The sequence below is a fragment of the Equus quagga genome, chromosome 10 (assembly GCF_021613505.1).
Source record: "Equus quagga isolate Etosha38 chromosome 10, UCLA_HA_Equagga_1.0, whole genome shotgun sequence".
NCBI classification, from domain to species: Eukaryota; Metazoa; Chordata; class Mammalia; order Perissodactyla; family Equidae; genus Equus; species Equus quagga.
Window position 1 is genome coordinate 176,869 of NC_060276.1, and position 13,454 is coordinate 190,322.

Consider the following 13,454-nt stretch of genomic DNA (forward strand, 5'->3'; position numbering starts at 1 on the left):
GACTGGCCCTGAGCTAACATCCGTGCCCATCTTCCTCTATACATGGGACGCCTACCACAGCATGGCTTGCCAAGAGGTGCCATGTCCACACCTGGATCTGAACCGGCCGCCAAAGTGGAACATGAGAACTTAACTGCTGTGCCATCAGGCCAACCCCTGGTTTCTTGATAGAAGGAACATATATGAGTGGCAGTACTCATCCATATCTTCTTCTGCATTGAATTCAGACTTGATCTCTGGAAATGCAGCACTATTTTGCAACCATGAAGTGACAAGCATGAGGGAAATGCAAAGAGAATTATAAAACTTGTTACATTGTCAGGCTGTTGATCAAACTCCTGCAGCAACCTATTTACAGACTTCTTGATATATGAAAAAAATACAATATCCTTTGAATAAGCCTTCTGTAAGGTATTCTTTACTAATACATAAGCCATCTAATTCACTGGTTTTATTTGAGAAAGATTACATTAGGTTTTCTTATATTTACAACCAAAATTGTCTAATGGCTACAAGATACCATTATAATGGGATTTCCCTAGTGATTTAGGAATACCTAAATTTAGCTTTATCTCATTTGATCAGAGATATTTCATTTGATCCTCCATGATCAGGAGGAATCATAACTAGAACCCATGCCTAAGTGTACTTATTTGCAAAAGGGTTATAAAAATAGTACCTACTTTACAGTGCTATTTTGAGGATTAAATGAGATGCTACATGTAAAGCACTTAGACTAGTGTCTGATGGTACATTGCAAGTACACATTAAATATTAGCTTATATTATTCTGATTCTTAAGAGCTATCCAAAAGGCCCTTAATCACAGATGTAATCTTGGCATTTTAAAAGGAATAACTACAGAAGTTCCAGTTCTCTTAAGGATAAGAGTCACAATCATCAACCCAGAATTTTCCCATAGTCGTGTCTCTTGGGAGAGTTATATCTTTTACCTAAACCAGGAATTCAGTTGGATTGTCCATTCTACATTTGGACATTGTGGGGTATAACCCTGGAATAAACGTTACGGTTTTGTTGGTGGTGGTTACGTTTATTCAGCATCTCAAGCCTTATTTCATGACCAAGTTACTCTCAAGGTTAACAAAAGGGGATCTAAACACAGGGATCTTGAGACTATTATTTGCCCAAATACATTAGGCTTTAATTTGCTTGGGTAATATAAATTTCAAGAAGAGAAAAGATTGTGAGAATAGAATTATAAGACTCATTTCAAGGAGAGACTTTGGAACAGTAAAATACTCTGGAGATAATAGAGAGGGAGGAACTTGGGAAAGTGACCCTATCAAACTGTTGATGAACTCCTGAGCTGACCCTGACCTGCTCAGGCACAGATTTGATATTGATTAATATACCAAACACTTAGAGAACTGTGCTAACAGGTATATCTTAACTCAGGTCTCAGGCTAACCACTGGGTGGTGCATATACTGGACAGACCCAAATATCACTGCAAAAACTGAAAACTGAACTGACATTGGAACTCACAGCCCATAGAAGACTAAAACAAAAATATAAACATTTTCCTAGGATGTAACAAAACTGAGAATCTTATAATGTAATATTCAATATGTCCAGGATACAAACCAAAAAATACTTGGCACCAAGAAGCAGGAAAATCTCAACTTGCATGGGAAAAGACAATCAATAGATGCCAACAATGACAGGATAGAGATGTTGGAATTATCTGAGAAAGACTTTAAAACAGCTATTATAAAAAAATCTCTGATGGGCAATTGTGAACATGATTGAAACAAATATTAAAACAGAAAGTATCAGTAAAGAAATAAAAGATATAAAAAAGAACCAAATAGAAATCTTAGAACTGAACCAATCAATGAAATAATAAACTCACTGGATGGACTCAAAGACAGAATGGCAATGACAGAGGAAAGAATCAGTGAACTTGAAGATAGATCACAAGAAATTATCCAACGTGACACAGAGAAAAAAAGATTGAAAAAAATGAACAGAGCCTCAGGGACCTCTGGGAAAATAACAAAAATTCTAAAATTCACATCATTGGAGTCCAAGAAAGAGAGGGGAAAGAGTGCTGGATTGAAAAAATAATGACTGAAAACGTCCCAAGTTTGGTGAAAAACATAAATCTACAGATTCAAGAAGATAGGCCAACCCCATATAGGACATACACAAAGGAATCCATCCCTAGATACATCATAATCAAATTGCTGAAAACTGAAGAGAAACAAAAAGTCTTGAAAGCAGCCATAGACAAATAATGTATTCTCAATAGGGGAAAAACAGATTTCACATCCAAAACCGTGTGGTACAGAAGGAAGTAAATAATATTTTTCTGAAATATTGCACTGAAAGAAAACTGTCAACCCAGAATTCTAAATCCAGTGAAATTTCCTTAATAATGAAGATGAAATAAATACATTCTCAGATCAGATAAAGAAAAACTAAAAGAATTTGAAACCAGATACCTGCTTTAAATGAATTGCTAAAAAAGTCCCTCAAACAGAAATAAAATGATACCAGAAGAAAATCTAGATCATCAAAAGTGAAAAAAAAGGCAACAGAAATGGTAAATATCTGGATAAATATAATAAACTTTTCTCATCTTGAGTTCTTTATAACATGTTTGATGGTTGAATGCAAAAAATATAACACTGATATGGTTTTCAACATATATAAATGTAACTTTATAAGACAACTATAGCATAAACATGTGGAAGGTAAAAGTATCTAAATAGTGATAAGGTTTCTACATTCCAATTGAATTAGTAAGATATTGATTTGAAGTAGATTTATTGATTCTAAAGAGATTTAGAAAAGTATACATTTGGTAGTCTCTAGAGCAACCACTAAAAACATTATAAAAAGAGCAATGCTCGAAAGTACTATAAGTTATAATGGAATACTAAAAGTGTTCAAAACAAGACATAAAATAGTAAACCTAAATACAAACATATCAATAATTACATTAAACATAAATGATCTAAACACACAAATTAAAAGACAGAGATTATCAGGTTGGATAAAAGAAAACATGACCCAAATATATGCTGTACATAAAAGTGAAACAACCCAAATGTCTTTCAGTGGGTGAGTGGATAGATGGTGATACATCCATACAATGGAATATTACTCAACAATATAAAATAACAGGTATTGAAACACACAAATCTTGACTGATTCTCAAAGTCATTATGCTGAGTGAAAGAAGTCAGGCCCAAAAAATTACATACCAATTCCATTTATATAGCATTCTATAAAAGACAAAACTTTAGGGATGGGAAACAGATGAGTGGTTGCCAGGGGTTAGGGGTGGGGAGGAAGATATGACTATTAAAAGGATAGCACAAATGAGATTTTCAGGATAAGAAAACTGTACTATATCCTAATTATGGTGATAGATACATGAATATATACATGTGTAAAATTTTACACCAAAAGGAAAAAAGTCAATTTTAGAGTATGATAAATTGAAAAAGAAATCAATCACAATATATGAACGTTATTTGGATCCTGATTTTTTTAAAAAACTATATACAATGTGTTTTATATTTATGAGACAATTGGAAATTTGAACACTCAGTGTATATTTAATGATATTAAGTAAATTGATTATTTTTAGATGTGTTATATCTTTTATAAATACATAAATAAAAACTGAAATCTTTACTGATATAATTGAAAAAAAGTACTTAGGTGAAGCGTCACCAATAACAAGGTGTAGAGTCCCCTCTCTATCTCAGAGCCCCATGGAAAGCCTGCAAGGAGCAACCAGAATGTCATATCCAAAGTTCCACAGAAGCCCCCTGCCCCCTAGTCGGGTCCCACTGACTCCAGCTGGGCACGGAATTCTAATTAGCAGGGACTGGCTTTCCCAGCCAAAGCAACTGGGTGGTAGGGGAAGGCTTCACTGGATGCCAGGAGACAGACTGAGGGCAGCTAGAGGTGGCCTGCCAGGGAGACAGAAAACCCAGGCCACCCCCACCCCTACCCGGAGCCTCAGTCCACAGGCCCAGGCGACCGCCCTGGTGACCTCCATAGTGGGGCAAGGAAGAGTTCCACACTCACTGGTGAAGAGTTGCTGGATGCAAGGAAAGCCACTGCCAGGCCCACCCAGGAGGATGCTGACTATGATCCAGGTGAGGCCCACGATGACAACCAGGGCCACAATGCAGAGGGGGTCTGGAGATAGGACACACACAGGCAAGGCCACCTCAGATGCCAGTGAGCTCCCAAATGACCCCGGGGCCTCTCAGGACAATTGCCTCATCCACTTGGGAAGAAGTGACTGGAGGACAGGAAGGTGGGGACCTGTTACCATCCACCAGGCCTGAGAGCGGGCCTCAAGCTCCTGGAAGGTAGAAAGAGGAAACTGAGTTCTAACTCCAAGGCTCTCGGCTTGGTTCTCCCCAGCAGGTGTGGAGGGGCCTTCCAGAACTCACTGCTCAAGAGGGCTCCAGTGCTCCCCCCAATTTCCTGCCTTTGAGGCTACGAATATATTTGTGTCCCACCCATCCTCCTCTTCTTCTCCTGGGAAAGCAAAGGAGGGGGTCCTCTGTCTTTTGAAGACTGATCCCTTCACCTGCTGTGGGCTGTGCTGGCAGCTCTCCTCCCTGCTCAGGTTTCTTGTAATGGCAATCATTCTCTCTATCTCACTCTTTCTCCTCTATTTTCAACATGTCACAGAAATGTTGGTAAGAAAGCACAGAAGGAAAAGCCCTCCTTCAGAATCACATCCCCATCCAGCCACTGACCTCTCTCCCCTCCCTTTCTCTTCCCCGTCAGCTCCTCCAAAGTCATCTACACTGGCTCTTTCCATAGCCTCACCTCCTACTCTCTCCCAACCTACTCCAATCTGGCCTGGTCTCCACCACCCCACCAAAACAGCTTGCTGCCAAGGCCACCTATGATCTTCTTGGCATCAATTCCCCGTGTCACCTGTCGGCCCTGATCTTCCTTGGCCTCTCAGGCTGCTGCCCAGGCCCTCCTGCTGGAAACACTTCTGCACTGGCTTCCAGGATGGCACACTCTAACCCTATCTGGTCCCTCCTCCTCCTCCTTGCTTAGATCGTCCTCTTACTCTGCGCTGAAAAGCTGGACTTTCCCATGTTTCTGTCCTAGACTGCCTTCTCATCTCCCTCTATACATTCTCCCTGGATCATCTCATCCATTGCTAAAATTACTATCTATACGCCAATGACTTCTAAATATGTATCTCTAGCCCAGTCTTCTCTCTTGAGCCAGATCTACATATCCAACTGCCGCTTTACTATCTCTATTTGGATATTCCATAGGTGCCTCAAACTAAAAGTTCAAATAGAACTCAGCTCTCTTCTGCCAAAAATAAATAAATAAACTGCACTATTCCAGTATTTTGTATCTTAGCAAATGATCCTGCCATCCATCCAGTCAACCAACTCAAAATGACTATGGGGAATTCCCAATATCCTGTGTCCAATCTAGTACCAAGTCCTGTTGTATTTTAGTTCCTAAAAATCTCTCAAAATTGACCACTTTTCCCCATCTGCACAATTGCCAATTTCCACCCTAAGCCAAGTCACCATCATTTCTCACATGGTGATTTTAGTAGTCTCCAGACTGATCTCCCTGTTCTCTTTGTTATCCCATTATATACCAGTCTCCATACTAGGGCCAGAATAGTCTCTCTATAAAATACAAATTTGACTCCCCCCCACACACACTACACACACTGGTACTACTTAAAACCTTTCAGTGGCTCCCCATTGCCCTTAAAATAAAATCCAATGTCCAAAATCTTTAACATGGCTTATAAACCCTACAAGATCTGTCTCATATCTACCATTTTGATCTCACTTTTTGGCACTATCCTTTGGTTTCTACTTTTTAGCCACATTGCCTTTCTTTTAATTATTCTATAATTCCAGAAACTCATCACTCTGGGCCTCTTCATACATTGTTTTTATTATCTTGAATAGCTTCCTGTCCCCTCTCTTCACTTGCCATTTGCTTATCTCATTTTTACTCATCCTTTACCTTTCAAAGTAAACATCCCATTTTTAGGAAAATCTGCTGGTTGTTCAACTCAGACAAAATCCTGTGATTATGCTCCCATAGTTCTCTGTACTTTTTCTTTATAAGTGCTAGTACAGACTGATATTATGTGATTATTTAATGACTATCTCCTCTTACTATATTTGAAAGCTCTGTGAGGATAGGGACCATGTATATTGTTTGCTCATAAGGAAAATTTTAGTGCTTTACATGTGCCTAACACAGAGTAGGAGCTCAAAAATGCTTGTGGAATGAATCTATCCTCTCTCAGCATTGATTAGAGTATGAAAGAACTCATTGTACTCTGACTTCAGTTGAAAAAACTTACAATTTTTCAAAATTAAACTTTGCTAAGGAAATAAGGGAAAATAAGACGCATAGTAATAAGTGAGATTATAGATTACTGATTACAGATTTATCATCCTCATTTAAATAAAATCTAGCCTAGAGTGACTTGGCCTGCACAGTTTGCAAGTTGTTTCTCCTATCCCACTTTTGATCCCTTTTTTGCTCCAAGGGAAAGGCCTTATTTGGGAGCTCTGGCAAAGGAACACAGACTGTTAATTTGCTAAGTATTTGCTAAGGGTTTCTCCAGCCAGAAAAATAAGACATTAGAATTGGATACTTTACAGATTAACATAACAGAATCACAAGTAGACAGGCCAGCATCTTACTCAGCATGGTTTTTCCTGTTCCTTCTGAAGGGTACTGGAGTCATTCTACTGCAGTCATCAAAGTTTTTTTTTTTTTTTTCTCTCCTGAAATAAGATTATAGAAGCTTTCTCTTAACCGCATTTTAGGAGGTTGGGGGTAAAATGGTTTTCTCCTAAATTCAGAACACAGACAATAAAGGTAAGGAGAGAAGAATTTCTGTTACACTAGGAGAGGTCCTCTTTGACAAGTCCATTCCATCTAGAAGTAATGGTCCATTAGAGTCTGTAGGGATCCTCACAGGCCACCTTATTCTATGTGACAGTGCTGAGATATCCCTGGAAATATCTCTGCCTTGTTCAAAAAGCCTGCAAGATTATGTGAAAGGTGCCACTATAGCCAAGCACAAGTCTAAGGTTTTTCATATGAACCGGATCTTGTGTGCTGTCTTTCTGGTGGGAATTTTCCAAGGTTACTGGAGTGTCCAGTACCAAACAGTCACTCAGTAGGCATTTCAGAATGTTAACGGGAGTAATGAAAGAGTATCCATTAGGAGATCCACAAATTCTTGGCTAGGAAAATAGACAACCTTTCTGCTCTGATAAGACATTTATTGGAATGACTCCCCAGATACACAATGGAGCACAACTGAAGTCCACAGAGGTTGTATGTGCTTTCTAGGTTTGTAGGAGTTCTACTTTCTGTTTATAAGCATTTTAGGTGGCCATAATACAACTCCCCATGTCTTTGCCTGAGTTAGAAACCGATTGAAAGATAGAGAAGTCATGCTCATGGAAATCAAAATGTCAGCTTTATTGCTGACAAAGCTAATATTGGAGAAGGTTGCTTCCTTAATATTGCACCAAAGAATTAGTCAGACAGTGGTTTATTTATCCAGACAATGAAATATTTTTCAGTACTAAAAAGAAATGTTATCAAACTCGGAAAAGACATGAAGGAAGTTTACAGGCATATTACTAAGTGAAAGAAGCCAATCTGAAAAGGCTAGATCACATAAAATTCCAACTGTATGACATTCTGGAAAAGGCAAAAGAAAAAAGAAAAAACAACTATGGAAACAGTAAAAAGATCAGTGGTAGCCAGGGGTTAGAGAGAGAGAGGGATAAATAGGCAGAGCACAGAGGATTTTTAGGGCAGTGAAACTACTCTGTATGATGCCATAATGGTAGATTCATGTCATTATACATTTGTCCAAACCCACAGAGCGTACAACACCAAGAGTGAACCCTAATATGAACTATGGACTTTGGGTAATAATTATGTTTCAATGTAGGCTCATTGATTGTAACACATAACACTCTAGGGGGATATTGATAGTGAGGAAGGCTGTGCATGTGTGGGACAGAGATTATATGGAAATTCTCTGTACTTTCTGCTCAGTTTTTCTGTGAATATAAAACTGCTCTAAAAAACACAAAGTCTATTAAAAATTAGAGGCTGGAAATATAGTCCTTAGTTTCAAAAGAATAAGAGAAAATTTCAGAACTTAGAAAATGTGATCTCAATGTAAAGTTTAGTCTTGGCTTTAGAACTGATTATCAACAAAGAATTATTGATGAGAAGAAAAAAATGTGACAATCACCAGGATGATCACATATGACCATTTTGGCAGAATACTCTAATTTCCTACTGAAAACTCCATGCTGATTTTTGATAGAACAAAAGGCCCAAAACAAGTTACTTTGAATACTCTATTTTGGTATATGGTACAGCTAGAAATATCTGTTATACTGAGACAAGCAGCTTTCTTTTCCCCTAAGCATCATATTTTGCATATTGTACACTCTTGGCACAGTGTTACACTAATAAGCTCAATTAACAGAAAATAGTATATAACAATGTTGTCAGTAGCTGGCACGTGTAACTGGCCAGCCACACCTTTCCCACACTGCCTAATCTACAGTCTTTTGGATGTCCTTTGTCTCATTCATAATGACCAAATTTGTAGAAAATATTCCTGTTTGGGAAGCACTATCTTATGCCTGTGTCTCCTAACACCTAAAATCTTGTCTCTCCCACCCTGCTTGGCCTCAACTGACTACTGCTTACTTCTGGAGTTACTGGTCTATCTTTAAGCTATGTGCTGGTCACTCTCAATTACTCTGATATATCTCCCTTCTCATCCCATAACCCCCCAAATTTTCCTCTTCTCTTTCCATGCAGAGACATATTTCTGGTTTCCTTGGAGTCTTTCTCCTCAAGCAAGCCAGAGACACATCCCTACAAATTCTTCCTGTATATTTATTGGCAAGCAACAGCTAAGCTTCCAATTTACAATTTCATACCTGTTTATAGATATGTTGCACTTGCTTCCTAGGGTTACCAGATTGGTAGATAGAGTAAAAGCTGTATACACAGTGTACCTGGATCAAACAATGCAAGCATTTGACAAAGTTTCATATAATATACTTATTAAAAAACAGAAAGGTGACAACACAATTAGATGGGCTCACAACTAATTGAACAATTACATCAAAACAGCTCTGCTTACTGAATTAATTATAAGCTCCATGAGGACAGGAACTGCTGGTATTTTGTTCATCTCATAGAAGATGTTCAAGAAATGTTAAGTGAAGAGATAAAAGGTATAAAATATAGGGATATCTGCAGCCTTTGGCCTGTACAATATTTTTGCTGATGACTTGGATAGGAATGAAGAGAGCTGAAATGGACCCAATATTTTAAAAAATAAAATGTGATAATGATCAATGGAAAAACGCTTCAAACAAATAGGAGGGAGCAGACTTGGCTTAAGAGCTTCGTATGTGAAAAAAGACTTAGAGGACTTAGTTGACAGTAAGCCTTTGCGCCAACAGTGTGTAGTTACTAAAAGAGCTAGTAAAATCTCAGTCTTCATTAATAAAAGTACTGTATATAGAGGAAGGAAGGTATAAAATTTTTACTTAAATTTTCTCTGACCAAATTCCACCTGAAGGAATATGCTCTGTTCTGAGAGGCAAATTTTAGTTTGATAACAAGTATAACTCTATAACTATTAGATTTAGCCACCAATGGAACAGACCTTCTTCCTTGAGAGGCAGTGAGTTCCCCAACACTATAAGTATTTAAGCAGAGAATGGAAATCTACTTGGAAAGACTTTGTACAGGAAATTCATCTTTTTTTTTAAGATTTTATTTTTTTGCTTTTTCTCCCCAAAGTCCCCCAGTACATAGTTGTATATTCTTTGTTGTGCGTCCTTCTAGTTGTGGCATGTGGGACGCCGCCTTAGCGTGGTCTGATGAGCAGTGCCATGTCCGCGCCCAGGATTCGAACCAACGAAACACCGGGCCACCTGCAGCGGAGCGCTCGAACTTAACCACTCGGCCACGGGGTCAGCCCCAGGAAATTCATCTTTGATGTGGGAGAATGGACCGAAAAAAGGAAATCTTGGAATCTCCCAGTTGGTGTGTTGTCTTTGGCACACTGGCTCTCCACAAATGGCCTATAGATAGGCAATAAGATGTTGATTCCTTCAGCTCTCATAGTGACCAGACAGGGCTTTGGGTAGCTGAAACCTCCAGGCCAGTTGCCTCTGGCTGCAAGCAGCCTTACCTATTCGTCCCAGTGAGATATACAAATACTATTTTATGTTTGTGTCATGATGTGAAAAAGATTGGGAACCACTATCCAAAATGAACTCTGGATTCCTTTCAACTATGATGACTGAATTGTCCAAGTTAGTGTTACAGTTGAACTAGAAAGTAGTCCAGAGTCCTTTCTAAATTACAGCACCTATATTGGAGAGTAAAACATATAGAATCTTGAATTGAAACAAAACAAAAATAGCTGCTGTGGAATTTGACTTAGAGAAAGACGGTAAAAAAGACAAATGGGACAGTCTACAGTTCTAAAGGTCTGGTACAAGGAAGAGAAATCCCATTCTTTGTGTATTGATAGTAGAATTGACCAGAGGCAAATAGGGCTGCTCTCTATTTAGGTGTATCCAGATTCAGTGCCTATCGCCAGAGAGTTAGTCTCTGCAAGTCTATGGCATTCTGAAAAAGAGTATAGATACATTTTGACCAGCAAAAGACTAAATAGAAAAACTCCAAGCAGGAACTGCCCAAGTAAGACATATCTGGGTAAGGTGTAATAGGAAGAGGGCTTGGAAAGCTGGGGTATAGTTTGTAGGCACTGGAGATTTGAGAGTCAATAGTCAGGGAGGTTGGAAGGGCACCAAAGAAACCTTGCCTGATTTCACACTTTGGCAGCATTTCTGACAAACTTCAGCCAGAAACCTCTCCCACTGCAATGTCCACTTTTGAGAATACCAGGTAGGATTTACTAAAACCAGCAAATGCTTTTCACAGGAGCAATACCAACATCTTTTCAAATCTACTTCATATTTAGTGAACAAAGAAGAAAACACTGCTATATACATGTAGTAGTTTGAAAGCATATCATGCTTTTAGTCATGTGTTGTACTCGTGGCATGAGGTCCTTAAAAGTAGAAACTGACTTGAGCTTTTTGTATTTGCTTTCTGGTACCTAAAAGAGCACAGCAAGGATAGATAGATAGATAGATGATTACATACATATATAGATGAATAGATGATAGAGAGAGAGAGATTAGATAGATAGATATAGGTAGAAACACTATGGATATCTAATTAAAACAAATGTTTGAATGAAATAGATAATTGTTAAGACTTGGAATGACACCCATAAGAAGACGGAGAATGATTTGTTCTAGCCCTTGGCACTTCCTGCTTCCTCACCAAGCCCAAATACCAACTCTCAAGATATTCCCATCCCCAGGAGAAGCAACAACCTTCCTGCAGAAGAAAATTGGCTTCTTGCCTCTGGGATCAGAATGGCTCAGGGGAGAGAGAGAGTGATTAACAAAAACGTTATGAGGGTAAAAGATTACTGTTTAAATCCTGTGCAACGTAGAAGAAAAACAACTTAAAATGAGTAACTGTCTTCCTCTTCCCAGTCCATCATTCCCCTATGTCTCCTAGTTCTACATCCTCAAACCCCCAGCTCCCTCATCATCTCTAAAATAAATAAAGCCTCAGAAGTCAGGAGTACAGCGGTTCAGCAGGAGATAGATGGAGGTAAGTGGCACAGAGTGTGCCAAGTGTGTTATATGAAAGGAAAAGGTTGCCATGAGCTCACATCTGAGGACAAGGAAATATCGTAGACTAGTAATTGGTATGGCTTTCTTCATGGAACTCTGTTTGAGAGTGATCAGTGGATCTGGCCCCTAAAGGATTTTAAAAGGCCAGTATGGTAGTATGGAAAGAATATTGCAATAGAAAGGTTCTAGCTCTGGTTCTGCCATGTGTGACCTTGAACAAGTCCTTTTGCCAATCTGGGCCGAATTTGTAAAATAGAAATCATAATGCCTACTTTGCCTAACTCACGAGTTGTAATGAGGTCAGATCAGATAGTTCTCGTAAAAGAATTTTTAAAACTATAAAGCAAAATACAAATCAAAGAAATTTTCTACTCTAACCTCTTCATTTTACAGGAGAGAGAATTCTGAAGCCAAGAGATATTATTGTACTTGCTCATAAATACATAGCTAGCTAGTAGCAGAGCCAAAACAAGAACTCATTCTCCTGACTCCTAGTCAAGTGCTTTCTCCACTATACTATTTTACCTTCTTCACTAACTTAGTATATGTGAGAACTTAATTGACTGACTATGCAAGCATGGGGTGTCTAATTCATTTAGAATGATAATCTACACATTTGCATTCACATTGTGACGGAATTTACTGAGGAATGTCTAGATATTGTCACTGTAGATTTAAGTACTTTCTGTGGATTTTAATTTAGAAAAATTTTATAACACTAAACATGTCTTGCCATTTATTGAAACAGTCCTGTGCTCTGTGCTTTGATTAGAAAATAATGTATCAGCATAGGGATTATAAATATACTTATGATTCATCTTTCTGGAAGGTGTGAGATTTTCAGTTTAAGGCCAGTTTCTTAGAGATACAATTAATAATGTGGGAGATTCATTTGACTTATACATATTGTACACCTTAAATAGTTCAATGTTTAGAACATAGGGGTAAGAGGTCCAAGGATGAATTTTAAAAGGTTTTGTGGAAGATGACTGAGGAATACAATAGTATAAGTATTAAAATGGATAGCATGATGTGAAAGAATAAAGGATATAAGGATATATAAGGACAGAGGAAGGATGAGAAAAGAGGGCAAAGGAGAATTAGCTTGAAGGTAACTCTATAAAAGCCATTGATGATTATTTAAAGACATCTTAGAAATTATTCAGTGGGTACTTAAAGCCCAGAAAGAATCCCTTTATTACTTATCTGATCTAGGTTGTTTATCTCCAAAGGCAAACCATTGGAATGGGGCCAGTATTGCATTAGAGTTTACTAATGGCTACTTTCTATGATGGCCTACTTTTTTATTTGAAAGACACTTAAAGAACAAATCCTCCATAAGTACCCCTGAGCCTTTGGACCTTTATAACATGAACAATTCTAAATCATGGAATAGGGAAGAGGGCAGAAATAGAATACCCTAGAGCTGATAGTTATGGCTTGGAACATAGTGATTGGAATATTCTATAAGATTGGCCTAAGCAAAAGAGAAAGGAGAAAGAAGGTCAGCAATAGAATAGGGACACAGGGACAATATGGGCCAAGGAGAGGTAATTACTCTGGAAGTCCCAGAATAGTGTTGAGTTTCATGATTTAAAAAAGAGGCTCACAACAAAGGGCTAAGGAGAGATGTAACATAAGAATTACCTCAGAAGCTTAAAAGATTTTTATTA